This window comes from Symphalangus syndactylus, chromosome 9 (assembly GCF_028878055.3).
Source record: "Symphalangus syndactylus isolate Jambi chromosome 9, NHGRI_mSymSyn1-v2.1_pri, whole genome shotgun sequence".
Taxonomy (NCBI): domain Eukaryota; kingdom Metazoa; phylum Chordata; class Mammalia; order Primates; family Hylobatidae; genus Symphalangus; species Symphalangus syndactylus.
In genome coordinates, this window is record NC_072431.2 from 138,952,827 (window position 1) to 138,966,866 (window position 14,040).

The 14,040-nt window shown below is 42.7% G+C and overlaps 1 protein-coding gene across 2 annotated transcripts in view; it reads right to left on the bottom strand.

Annotated features, from left to right (window-relative positions):
• The window catches only part of DMRT1 (doublesex and mab-3 related transcription factor 1), a 128,865-nt gene that overhangs the window by 54,896 nt on the left and 59,929 nt on the right, over positions 1-14,040 (bottom strand). The window lies entirely within an intron of this gene.

Here is a 14,040-nt window from a genome sequence, read left to right on the forward strand (position 1 = left end):
CCTGCCTTTAGGACCATGAGATAGCTTTTACATAAGAAGCAGTTCACATTCCCTGTGGCTTCCTGATTCTCATTCAAAGCTAAGAAGATATGACTTGATGGCTTAGAAAGGGCCCCCCCATTTCCACTTTCCTGGCCCTGATGACTCTGATTGTGTAAGACCCACTTCCATGAACATCTAGACCCTGGTACAGACATTGAGCATTCAACTCATGATCACATCTTCATGGCAACAACAGAGCTGGACTTCAGTTATTTATAACAGTCTTTTAAAAATTAAATTTAGATGGTACTCACTTTTAAAATTTGATCTAAGGGAATGTTCAAGATAAACCAATTCTGTTCAGAAATATGAGTAATTTCAAAATAATCCAAAATAATTCGAAATCATGTTTTTCAATCAAATATTTTAAATGCTACTTGAAAAAGAAAATAGTACTAACTTGACAGAGCCTGGTAGAGTAAAATTAGGCACTGGGCTTCCTCAAGATTTTCCATAAACATCTACATTCTGGACAACTCACCAACTAACACTGGCCTAAGTGTACTTTGGGTATTATGGTGCTGTTTGGAAGAAAGAGCTAAGTCCCTGATTTCTGCCTGATGCTTTGAGCAGCTCAAGGAATTTATTTTTGATCTCTACTGCTCTCAAGCTCAAATCTATGTTCTGATGAGTGGATTACTTCTTCTGGAGAAGCAAAGACACCATTACAAGTGATTATTTCCGCTCAAGTGAAGTTTACCTGGGTAAGTCCCCTTTATCCTTTCTAGTTTGTTTTTCTAAAGTATATTAAATGGTGTCTCTTCTAGACCAATCACTCCGTTTTCACTTTGTACCATTACATTAAATCTTTTTTTTTTTTTTTTTTTGAGACGGAGTCTTGCTCTGTCGCCCAGGCTGGAGTGCAGTGGCATGATCTCAGCTCATGGCAAGCTCCGCCTCCCAGGTTCACGCCATTCTCCTGCCTCAGCCTCCCCAGTAGCTGGGACTACAGGCGCCCGCCACCATGCCCGGCTAATTTTTTGCATTTTTAGTAGAGACAGGGTTTCACCGTGTTAGCCAAGATGGTCTCAATCTCCTGACCTCATGATCCGCCCGCCTCGGCCTCCCAAAGTGCCGGGATTACAGGCGTGAGCCATTGCGCCCAGCCACATTAAATCTTTACTAAATAGAAGGTTAAAGAAAGTATACTTGGAAAACAGCCAAAAAGGAAAAACTGGCTACCCCTAATGAGTAAGACCACATGGCAAGAGAGCCCATCAAGAAGCCATTAAACCATTTAAAAGAAAAGGGACAATCATGGTAGCTGTTTACTACACACACCCAGTTATCAATTAGAACAGTGCAGAATCCTTCTATGATTCCCAGCATCTTTCAATGTGCATGTGAATGGCCAGGGAGTCCTGTTAAAATGCAGGTCCTGATGCTAAGACCGGGGTGGAGATGCTGATACTGCTGGTGCCCAGGGACTAGAATAAGTGATCCTTCCTCTCATACTTAGTACCTCTCAGAGCCCAAGACCAAAGGAAACCCTTCTAAAAAAAATTGTTTTGAGACAGTCTCACTCTGTTGCCCAGGCTGGAGTGCAATGGCACAATCTCGGCTCACTGCAACCTCTGCTTCCTGGCTTCAAGCGATTGTCCTGCGTCAGCCTCCTGAGTAGCTAGACTACAGATGCCTACTCCACAGACACGCCCCACCACGTCTGGCTAATTTTTGTATTTTTAGTAGAGACGGTGTTTCTCCATGCTGCCTAGGCCAGTCTTGAATACCCGGCCTCAAGTGATCCGCCCGCCTCGGCATCCCAAAGTGCTGAGATTACAAGTGTCAGCCACTGCCCCAGCTTAAAAAAAAAAAAAAAAAAAAAATTACCAGTTGCTTACAACCATCCAGTTTCCAGCTGAACTGGAAGAGTGAAACGATGTAAATAGCAATTTTTAATTTTCATTCTTTTTTATTTTTATACACAAAACTCCCCAGAACTAAAAGATTTTTTTCAGGGGTCTCTTGCCATCTACAGCTGCTGCAGCAGTAAAAACAAACTCAGACACACTTTGAATTGACAAGCTGTTTGTGTCTCCACACACTGCCTTAGGTCAATTACACAGTCTGAGTAATGAACACTGAATTAGAAGCAAGGTGCCGACGTAAGCCTAATATAAATAATGGAGCCTCCCTGCTGTGGGTGCTGAGTTTGTCACATCTACTTCAGGTTTGACAATATCTTCAAGCCAGTTCTTCAAGGAAAATGCTTTTTCAATTTTGCCAGGGTACATGAAAACAGATAGGATTTGGGCCTAAACGCTCTGCAAAATGCTGTATTTTTTTTTTTTTTTTTTTTTTTTTTTTTTTTTACTATGAAAGTTTATACAAACCTTCCTTTCAAAATGTTTGAAAAATGTTAACCATGAGTCTATAGCAGGGGTCACAAACGTTTTATTGTAAATGGTCAAACAGTATATATATTTTAGGCAAGTTATACAGTCTCTAGCAATTTGTAAAATGAATGGGTATGGCTGTGTTCCAATAAAACTTTATTTGTAAACAGTGGCACTGGTTCCTTCTCAAACTTCACTCTCACTGGAGTAAGGTGAGAAGGGAACCCAGTACTGATGCCTGGACTCCACTCAAGAAAATCTGGTTTAACTGCTCTGGGATGTGGCCTGGGCGCTTGGTATTTTCAAAGATCCCAGGTAAATCTAGGATGACACCAAGATTGAGAACCAGTGTTCTACAATTACCAACATATCGTCCACATACCTTGGAAGTACGAGATCCCAACAATCCCCTATATTGATTAAAACAGGCTAAATCTGACAGACTGGCTAACGCTGCCAATCCCAATGTATGAATTATTTGACAAAAAGACGAAGATGAACAGTAAAATTCTTTTTTTTAACTAACGCTTACTGGAAAATAAACACAATTTCAAATCCATGCATATGCTTATTTATTCCCTTAATTCCTTTTCCATGTTTTCAGAAAGGATGAAATAAAAAGAACTATTAGGAAATAGGAATTTAGTTATTTATACTCAAATACTATCCTTAATGAATCCCCAAGATTACTGAGCTATAAAAGAATTTCAGTAAAAGAAGAAAAAGATACAAAGGGTCAGACTCCATTTGAGGTTACTAGAATGTGAACTCATACGGTTGGGCTCTGTGTCCTCACCCAAATCTCATCTCACACCGTAATCTCCACGTGTCGAAGAAGGGACGTGATAGGCGGTGATTGGATCATGGGGGCGGTTCCCCCAATCTGTTCTCATGATATGGAGGGAGTTCTGTTGAGATCTGATGCTTTAAAAGTGTTTGGCAGTTTCCCCTGTTCTCTTTCCCCTGTCTCCTGTTGCCTTGTGAAGAAGAGAAGATGCCTCTTCTTCACCTTCTGTCATGATTGCAAGTTTCCTGAGGCCTCCCAGCCATGTGGAACTGTGAGTTAATTAGACCTTTTTTGTTTATAAACTACCCGGTCTTGGGTAGTATCTTTATAGCAGTGTGAGAACAGACTAATACACGAACTTACTGAGGTCATCAGTCACTTCAGCTACATCCACCTCAAAGAACAACCCACAAACAACCCACCCAGGTGACAACTTGCTCATAAGAAAAAAAGGACAATTCTATGTGTTTCCAAGTGCATGTGTAGCAATGTAAACAGGACGTTAAAACCACAGTTCATGGATGGGCGTGGTGACTCACCCCTGTAGTCCCAACATTTTGGGAGGCTGAGGCGAGTGGATCACCTGAGGTCAGCAGTTCAAGACCAGCCTGACCAACATCGTGAATCCCCGTCTCTACTAAATACAAACAATTAGCTGGGTGTGGTGGCAGGCGTCTGTAATCCCAGCTACTTGGGAGGCTGAGGCAGGCGAATCGCTTGAACCCAGGAGGCAGAGGTTGCAGTGAGCAGAGATTGCACCATTGCACTCCAGCCTGGGCGACAGAGTGGGACTCTGTCTAAAAAAAAAGAAAACAAAAAACAAAAAACAGAAACAAAAACTGCAATTAACCCAGAAAAAGGCAGAATGCAATTTCACACTAAATCACTTCCTGCTCTCTTCTAACTTCGAAAAGAAAATCACGACCCTGCTGCTTTCGGCTTAAACGAAATGGGAAATTAGCAAAGCCTTCGAAACTCACTTTACTTTAAACCAGTAGTTCTCAACGAGGGGCAGTCTGGTCCTCCACAGGGCATCTGGCAACATCTGGAGATGCTTTTGATTGTGACAAGGGGGCAGGGAGTTGATGCTGGCATCTAGTGGTCAAGGTCAGGGATGCTGCTGACTGTCACTACAGTTCCCACAAGACACAGAATTAACCAACCCAAGGCCTGAACAGCGCCAAGGTGAGAAGCTCGCTTTAAACTAACCTAGCAGCACCCCTGTGCTCAGTCCCTCACCTCCTGCTACAAGACAACAGCTAAGTGCTGTTGAGGGACAAGAGCGGCAAAGAAATTAGAGGAGCCGCTGAGTTTTCCTGAAGGGATATATATTTTTCTCCTTTGTGAAATGCCTCCTTGTTTCCTCTCAAGGGTTTTTGTAATTCCTTTAAACTAAGCAAATAAATAAACCAAGTAAACCGTAAAAACCCAGGATTCCAGTGAATGATGACTACTATTATTATTAGCAGTGGTCACTGGCAAGCAAGAGACATGGTTTATATGTTATTACCCATCCAAAGTCTCTGAACCAGAGTACGACCCATGGATAAGCGATGGCTGGCGGAGGATGCTCACGGTGTTAGTATTAACCTTGCAGGAAACCCAAGACCTTGGAGTTGTGTTTTATTAAATTGTTAAGAATATGCATAACAGTAAATCCGAGCCATAATTTCCTTTTATACATGTTAGCCACTCTATTTTATGGTAACAATAATATCTGAAAAAAAAAATCATAAAAATGTTTGAGTTCACTTCTTTTTTAAAAAAAAAAATCCCAAATACCAGTCACTGGTTATCTAGTAACAATTTAGATGAGTGTCTGGTCTTGCGTCAAAGTGAACAGTCTATCCAGGTGAATGACTAAAAGGGATTTGTGAAGACCAAATTGTCATCTAGTTGTTTACTAAACATGGCTTGGCTGCATAAAACTAGAGTTGATGTAACAAAGGGGAACAGTCTTTTTTTTTTTTAATTTCTAAGCTTTTTCATTTGTTTTTGAACTTATATCAGATGATGCCTTTTTCATTAAAAGTGCCTGTGCTCACATTTATTAAAAGTTTTCATCATCAGTATTTAGGTATCTTGATTCTCCATGCTTCAAGACAAAAAAATCTTCAGCGGTAAGTTTCTATCTCTCTAGAGCTTCGTTCAGCTTCACTGGAGGCTCTAAGCAATGCTCATTTGCAGAAAGGGGAAGAGTCTTAATGAGAAGAGTTATTCCATAGGATAACACTCCTAATTGCAAACTGATATTTAAACAAATAGTGTAACGACTCAGCCAGGCACAATGGCTCACACCTGTAAATCTCAGCACGTGGGAGGCTAAGGAGGAAGGATTACCTGAGCCCAGCGGTTGGAGAACAGTCTGGGCAACATGGTGAGACTCCATCTCTACGAAAAATTTAAAAAATTAGGCAGGCGTGGTGGCACACACCTGTGTTCCCAGCTGCGCAGGAGGCTGATGTGGGAGGATGGCTTAAGCGCAGGAGGTCGAGGCTGCAGGAAGCTGTGTTTACCCCACTGACTCCAACCTGGGTGACAGAGTAAGACCCTGTTTCAAAAAACAGAAACAAAAAAACTCCTTGGTATTGATATGTGGCTTACGGTCTTACATGGCAAAAGCCGTATTTGGGGTGAAGCTTTGGTTTTCTGAACAGAAACCTTTTTATAAAGGTAGGACTCTTCACAGGCTGTAGAATTCTGGGTCGTCTGGTGGTGCTGGGTGTGAAGGCTGGGATGGACTTTTACCCTCATTAAATGATGGCTTTAGTTTAATAGATGCTTCTAAATGGGATGCCTGTTCCCAAGCTCAGCTAAGCATATACCGTGAACTGTCTCAGCCTACAGACTTCACCTATGCAAAGGGCTTCACCCAAAAAGCCCCGTTCACCTTCTGAAATACACACCTCATTCATTTTTCAGCATTCCACATTTCACAGCTGAGAAAAAAATTTTAATATATAGGCTAAAATGATTGCTATTATGCATACATTTCAGAGATTACCAAAGCACCAGGCCAAATGCTGAGGTGTGTGACCCAAGCAGATTCCCGCAGGGAAAACCTGCCCCTCCCGACTTCCTTTCCTTTTGTCTCCAGTGCTCTGACGATGAGTCCTTTGCTCCCTTCCTCTCCTGCGTTCACCTTGCTTTCTCTTAGGTGGTCCTGCTATGGAATGCCCTCCACTCCCCTCCTAGAGGGAGGAAAGGAAAGGAGGCAGAGAGACAGGCATTTGTGAGGACTCAGCCTTTGTAAGGGATTCCGCAAAGGACAAGAGGATCCTTCGACGTGTGTGGGGTGAGGGGTGGACAGGGGTGAAGGTGCTGTGCTAAGCGTGGGGCTGGGGCTGGGCATTCAGATGCTGAAGAAGCCAAGAGTCCTTTTTCCAAACGAAAACTCTTCCTCCAAATGCGCCCAAGCGAGGTGGGAGGGGAAAATGGGGGAGGAGTGGAGAGGAGGATGCTCACACAACAGGGCAGAGAGAACCAATCATTTAAGAAGCGATACATTTAAGATGTTTTAAGTCGCAAATCCCAAATTTCCCACTACACATGCAAAAACAAAAGAAAAAGTGTGAGTGGAGTTTTCAAAAAAAAAGAACCAAAGGAAAGTCTGTATCACAGTAGCTCTAAAAATAAAAATAAACAACAGCCCTAAGATGAACCATAAAAAAATAAACAAGTCATATGGAAAAACAGAACCAAAACTGAACATGAGGATATAAAGCAAGCCCTCCCCCAATTTCCAGAAATTGTGGAGAGGGCATGGAAGAGAAATTCACATCAGTCTTTTTTAAAAAAACATTTTTAGAGACAGGGTCTCTCTCTGTCGCCCAGCCTGGAGTACAGTGGTGTGATCACAGCTCACTGCAGCCTCAATCTCGTGGGCTCAAGCGATCCTCCCACCTCAGGCTCCTGAGTAGCTAGAACTACAGGCGCACAACACCAAGCCCAGCAAAATTTTTTATATTTTTTGTAGAAACAGGGTCCCACTATGTTGCCCAGGCTGGTCTTGAATTCCTGGCCTCAAGTGATCCTCTCACCTTGGGCCCCCCACCCCCAAGAGCTGGGATTACAGTCATGAGCCACCATGCCCAGCCCACAACAATCTTGAATACCCATTAAGGATAGGAACCTCATACGATATCAGGATTACACTTGTACTTATTAGTGGTCCATTTTGCTTATCTTTAGCCCAGAAGCAATTCAGATGTGAGTATTTTGACATTTTACAAAGGCCAAATTATTTTTTTAACTTGTGTTGCTCAACTGTTTCCACTATCTGCGATCAGTGGTACTGACAGAACAACAGTGTACTACTTGAGACCATGTTTTCCAAAAGGCAGAAGTGTTACCTTTTATAGGGCCCTCAAATAGTTCAGTTTGCAGTCAGTGTGTTTTATTTATATATATATATACACACACACACATATATATACACACACACATATATATACACATACATAACACACACACACACACACACACACATATATATATTAGAGAACTGTATGGAATTGAACAGAATGCAATAGAACAGAACAGAATAAAAGAGAACAGTATATAAGAATTCACTGCATATACAATTTGCGTAAGGGGTAAGAGCTGTTCTACAAAACTTGTCATTTTGTGTATGTGTGTGTAAATTTATACTGGAATACAGTTTCTCACTGTGGGTCTCAATCTAAAACGTTTGAAAGACACCGATGTATAAATTAGGTAAAGGGACGCAAGTACCTCTAAAAGGAGGTAAATAGTAAGAAAAAGCCAAATTTTAAAAACTGTTTCCTTTTCCTAAAACCTGAAAGGGTCTTGGTGCATTTCAGGGGATTCACAAAAGAGAGCGGGGTGGTTGGTTAGGACCAGTGTCTGGCTGGGACTAGCTCAGCGCCTTCTTCATCTTGAGAAATCTATGCAGGATTTTCCAGCTCCTGGGTTGGAAACCTACATTTGTCTAGTTCACAAATCTAAAATACAGACCCTGACTTCCCAACTGAACCCATGTATACCAGGCATAAATCCAAGTACCATTTACATGAAAGCCACCAAGAAACAGAGTTTCAGTAAAATGGCTGGAGAGAAAGGAAATTAAAAAGGTTGTATTTTTTAAAATTTGGTTAATAATGATCAGCACGCTCCACTCTCTCACATGTCCAGTCTCTGAAGGCATCTACAATGCTTCTTAAGACTGGGGTGCGTGTTTGTATGGATGGGGGTTGTACTGATGATATTCTTAATGTTAATTTTCCTGAGAAAATACTGGTTACTGACGATAAGATTAACCAAATTTCAGAGGAAGAAAATGAGCATCTATTGAGAAATAATATAGAGAATTGTCTTGTTATCTCATGAGTCTTCATAATTTAATAATCACTGATACAGGAAGAAACTGCTCAGAGAGATCAAGTAACTTGGTTCTGGTCCCAAGGGATTAAGTAGAGACAGCAAGATTCAAAGTAAATCACCTCAGATGCTTCTGACATTTATCTCTACTAAATCGAGGAAACATTCTAATTTTAAATGAAGATATCTGCTTAGTATAAAGACCTACTTTGCTGCCTTTAGCTTTTAACAACTCTTCACACTGTTTCTACTTCTGGAGCAAATAAACTTTTTTTTTTTGATTGTCTGAAAATGAGAAATGATGCCCACAACCACACATTCAGGAACTTTGATTTCAGGACCAGAAACATCAGAGGCATCCATATCTGTTCCCACCTTGATGGACAAACTTAATTAACCTTTGCTACTCTGTTCCAACCTACTGTTTTAGACAAAACTAGTGATCCAGAAACAATATGTTACTATCACAATCTCCAGGGCTGCGACATCAAGAGATATAGCCCTATCAGCAGTATAGGAAAATAAGCCGCTTGGATTAGCTGCTCTAAGAAATATGGATTATATTCATGTCACACATGAGCTGTCAGAAATATTAGGATACTTTTAGCATAAATCAGCAGTGTGAGGGGTATCTTATGAGTACAGAACATGAGAGCCTGCCGGGAGGGCAAGGTGAGGCTGCCTGGGGCCACATTCTAACTAAGCACATGCACACACTCACACTCACATCCTTTACCAAACTGGTGTTCACAATCTGAACGCAGGCTGGTGACCTCTGATGGACACACTCAACTTGTGGGTGGCATGAAACAGCCCTGCCCACTCTAAGACCATGAAGGGAGTCCACCTCCAACTAACTGAAATGACACAAGAATGACCAAAAGCAACACATTACCACTGTTCCCTAAAGTGTATGGATTTGGAAGAGTGAGTGTGAGTGTGTGTGAGTGTGTGTGAGTGTGTGTGAGAGTGTGTGAGTGTGTGTGAGACTGTGTGAGAGTGAGTGTGTGAGTGTGTGTGTGTGTGAGTGTGTGTGTGTGTGTCACAGAAGCATCTTGAGACACAGCATGCCTAGTGATTTTCCAGAAGTTCAGGGCTTTACAAGGAAAACCAAGAAATGTGCACTGCCCTGCAAGGAAGGCAGAGACACCACAGGAACAAAGGTGCCCGCCCCTCTGCAGTCAGGCAAAGTCCAAACTCCAGCTTCCCCGTTTCCAGATGTGCAGTACTAGCTAGCTACTTCATCTCCCTGAGCCCCAGTTTCCTTATCCACAAAAGGAGGCTCATAGCCCTGAAAGGCTGTGCTTATGGATGAAACGGAATAGGAGACAGGGAGTGCCCAGCAGCGTGACGCTGCTCCAGGGCTGTTCTGCTTGCACTCTCCTTTTCCCCCCAACGGGTCCACCTGCTTCTATCGACGGGAGAACGGGGCACCGCAATGAAAAGACTCCTCGTCAGGGTTTGCAAACAAATGACTCAAACAAAAAACCTTTCCACTATACACTTTAAAGATTATTTTAAGTACATAAACTTTAGTTTGACATGTCCTGCAGTGCCACACACACACACACACACACACACACACACACACACACAGAGGTAAGGGAGTAAGGAGACAACGAAATTTCCAGGCCTTCCCATTTTTTGGTTTTATACAAATACTCCAGACATAGAATTATGTCTGCCTTCCTTCTCCTAGAACTGGGACTTGCCAGAAAGAATGTTGTGAGAAGGAATGTGATAAACAAAATGTGGAGATAATACCTTTTTCCCTGTTCCTCAGTCTATGTATGAACACCCCTTCCAGGAGGCTGTGCATCTCAATGGTGATGCCCACAGGGCCAATGCTATATCAAGGAGGGGGTACTGAGGAAAACCCATCCTGCGTGGAGGCAGTAAGGTGGTACACTCACTGTGGGATAATTTTTTAAAAATAAAACCCACTAAAGTCAATCTATCACCATGCACTGGAAATTCTAAACAATAGTGGTGATCAAACACTCGTCCCCACCCTGCCTCTTGGCATGCTACAGCAAGGGCTCATCTTTCCACAAGGGATCACAGTTCTTCCTAGGCTCTGATCGAAACAGGAATAAGTGAATTACATGTGTCTTTTTTTTTTTTTTTTTTTTGAGACGGAGTCTTGTCCTTGTTGCCCAGGCTGGAGTGCAGTGGCGCAATCTCGACTCACCGCAACCTACGCCTCCCTGGTCCAAGCGATTCTCCTGCCTCAGCCTCTTGAGTAGCTGGGATTACAGGCACCCGCCTCCACACCCAGCTAATTTCGTATTTTTAGTAGAGACAGGGTTTCTTCATGTTGCTGAGATTGGTCTCAAACTCCTGACCTCAGGTGATCTGCCTGCCTCGGCCTCCCAAAGTGCTGGGATTACAGGCGTGAGCCAGCGTGCCCGGCCACATGGGTCTTTTGAGTTTTCTTTCTCATCCATTCCACCATGAGCCAGTACTTGAGAGTCTCTAGCACAGTGCCAGGCACGGAGCAGCCACTCAATAAAAACAATCAATAAATGCATAAAGGAGTCTCTTATGCATACTCTGTCATACAGTGGATATTTTTTGGCAACTCGTCTTTTTTTCTATCTTATTTCTATTATGGTATTAAAAAAACAGGGCAAACCTGTCTGTTATACATTCCCTTGATTTTCATCTTTATTCAAATAATGAGGAACACTTAAGAGACCACAGAAATACAGACTCCTAAGAAATCTGAGAATCACTTATACATGTAATTAAACATTCTGAAAAGCAACTAATTTTATATCATATTCATGTCTACTTAACAGGAAAAAAAGTAAGCTAAAAGGGCAAACACAAATGGATGTTGGCCACCAGCCAAACCAAATCAAATCTGAAAGCTTTCAAAAACTGTGATCTAATTATCTAAATTTCAAGCCAATTACAGAATCCCCAAATGACTATATTATTTACTAACCTAATGCTATTGTGTCAGATAATAGGTAATGTAACAACCTCGCAAGACTAATAATATGCTTCTGCCTCCGATTCAATTGTGAAGTAGTCCCTGGAGTACATCAGCACTTTACAGGGGATTTCTTACTCAGCCCAGATCAAACTGAAGTCATCTAACAATGGAAATGAATCTGTAGGACAGCGCAGGACTTACACAAGTCTTCCGAAGGTTGCTGGAAAACCTAAGGTTTCACTCTATCTGGCTTTCCTGGGCTGCTACTGGACCGCTTCCACCAGACTGAGAAAACAATCCCTTAGGCTGCCCAGGTCCGCACTCCTTCTAGATATTCTCTGAGTCAGAGCTGCCTGTTCTCCAGGGCCCCAGGTATCTAGAGGCCAGTTCTAGTTTCTTCTGGAATCTACATATTTTTAACCAAAACACACTGCAAAAATGTCTCTCCCGTGCACTATACTGTAGCTAAGGGATATTCCTAAACCCTACCTCTCACCACCTGTCTGGGCTCAGCATCTAAACTTCCCACCATCATTCTCCCTGAGCTTTGGCTCCAGACAAAGAGCCACTGGGAAAATTGTCATCGCAGGCACCAATTCTTACAAACAACTACCCTTGCTGCAGGATCAAAAGCGTGCAAGTATTTAAGCTTTCATCATCTGTGAAACAAAACAGCAATTCCTTCAAGGAAAGGTGTAATAAAAACCAGATGATGACTGTCACGATCATCACTTCTCATCAGCTAAAACGAGACAAAATAGGAACTCCTTGGTGAAAGTGCAGGTAGGTGAGGTGATCACCTAGAATCAGAAAGCCAGGACTACATTCACCCAGGCTTAATGCTTCAGAGGCGTAATGTGGGGGGAGGGGGGAGGGGCAAGGACTCTCACTGCTCCTTACAGGGCCAGCTGGAGAAAGAAAGCTTTGCTCCCTGCAGGAGTTAAGACTGTGTTGTAAAGACCCAAGAGAATTGGGTCCACTATTTCTCCTTAAAAGAGAGGAACCTAATGAGGAATTATGTTTCAGAAGAAAACATCATAGGTATGGCTAAGACTTGACAAGCCATTTAAGGCAAAGTTTATAGTAACGGTAATGTGACCCCCAAACTCAGGGAACCTGACACCTTTAATTCCACTGGCTTTTAACTTTCTGGGGTCTATCATGACTTTGGAGTTGCATTTCCTTAAACAGACGAGTCTCCAAAACTTGCCTACTGACCTAGTAGGCCCAATCATTACATCCTCACCGTGTACCTGATGGCAGAACCTACTTGGGGTTCCTGTGAATGAATTCCTCAAAATGCTAGACTAGCATGAGGTGTTCCCATGGCTGTCATAAAAAGGAGGGGAAAGCTGGGCGCGGTGGCTCATGCCTGTAATCCCAGCACTTTGGGAGGCTGAGGTGGGCAGATCACTTGAGGTGAGGAGTTCGAGACCAGCCTGGCCAACATGGTGAAACCCTGTCTCTACTAAAAATATAAAAATTAGCTGGGTATGGTGGCGTGTGACTGGAGTCCCAGCTACTCAGGAGGCTGAGGCAGGACAATCGCTTGAACCTGGGAGGCAGAGGTTGCAGTGAGCCGAGACTGCATTGGTGCACTCCAGCCTGGGCAAGAGAGCAAGACTCCATCTAAAAAAAAAAAAAATGTGGTGGGAGGGGAAGCACCCTGCAGGTCAAGAGGTAAGCACAAATGTAAGTCCACATAAGCGTGCTAAAGGGAGCACAGTGAAGCCCCTAAAGAACTTCACTGTTGTCACAAGGACATACTGAGTACTGCAGCAGTCTTGAGAAAAAAAAGGTGGGGGAGGAGGGGGTGCAGGAAGGAGGCGAGAGACAATGGGTATCAACTTTTTATATTGCTGAATAACAGCACTAACAAAAAAAAAATCCCGCCATCTAATAGAACCATCACATTATGTTTTAAAACGTTGAAAAGTGGCCGGCGCGGTGGCTCACGCCTGTAATCCCAACACTTCGGGAGGCTGAGGGGGGTGGATCACCTGAGGTGAGGAGTTTGATACCAGCCTGGCCAACATGGCAAAACCCCATCTCTACTAAAAATACAAAAATCAACCGGGCATGGTGGCGCATGCCTGTAATCCCACCTACTCAAGAGGCTGAGGCAGGAGAATTGCTTGAACCCAGGAGGCAGAGGTTATAGTGAGCCGAGATTATGCCACTGCACTCCAGCCTTGGTGACAGAGTGAGACTCTGTCAAAAAAAAAAAAAAAAAGTTGAAAGGCTACAGCCCCAATAAAAACACTTTCTTGAATTGAATAATTTGGCCTTAAGAAAAACTCACTTGTCCTTATTTTCCTCATTTCTCTGTAAACCAGCACTGGTAATGTCCTGCATATACAATAGTGAACCACTAGAAACATTCCCGGTAAAATAAGGAATAAGACAATGACACCTGCACCCACCATCACTGTCTAAACTGAACAATGCACTAAGAACATGAATTAGAACTGGAGAAATTTAAAGAGAAGTAAAAATGTCAGGAGCAATGTTTCTATGGAATGAATGCTTACCTAGAAACTACAAAATAAGCAACTATAAAATTATTAGAATTACAGAGTTCAAAAAGGTGGTCA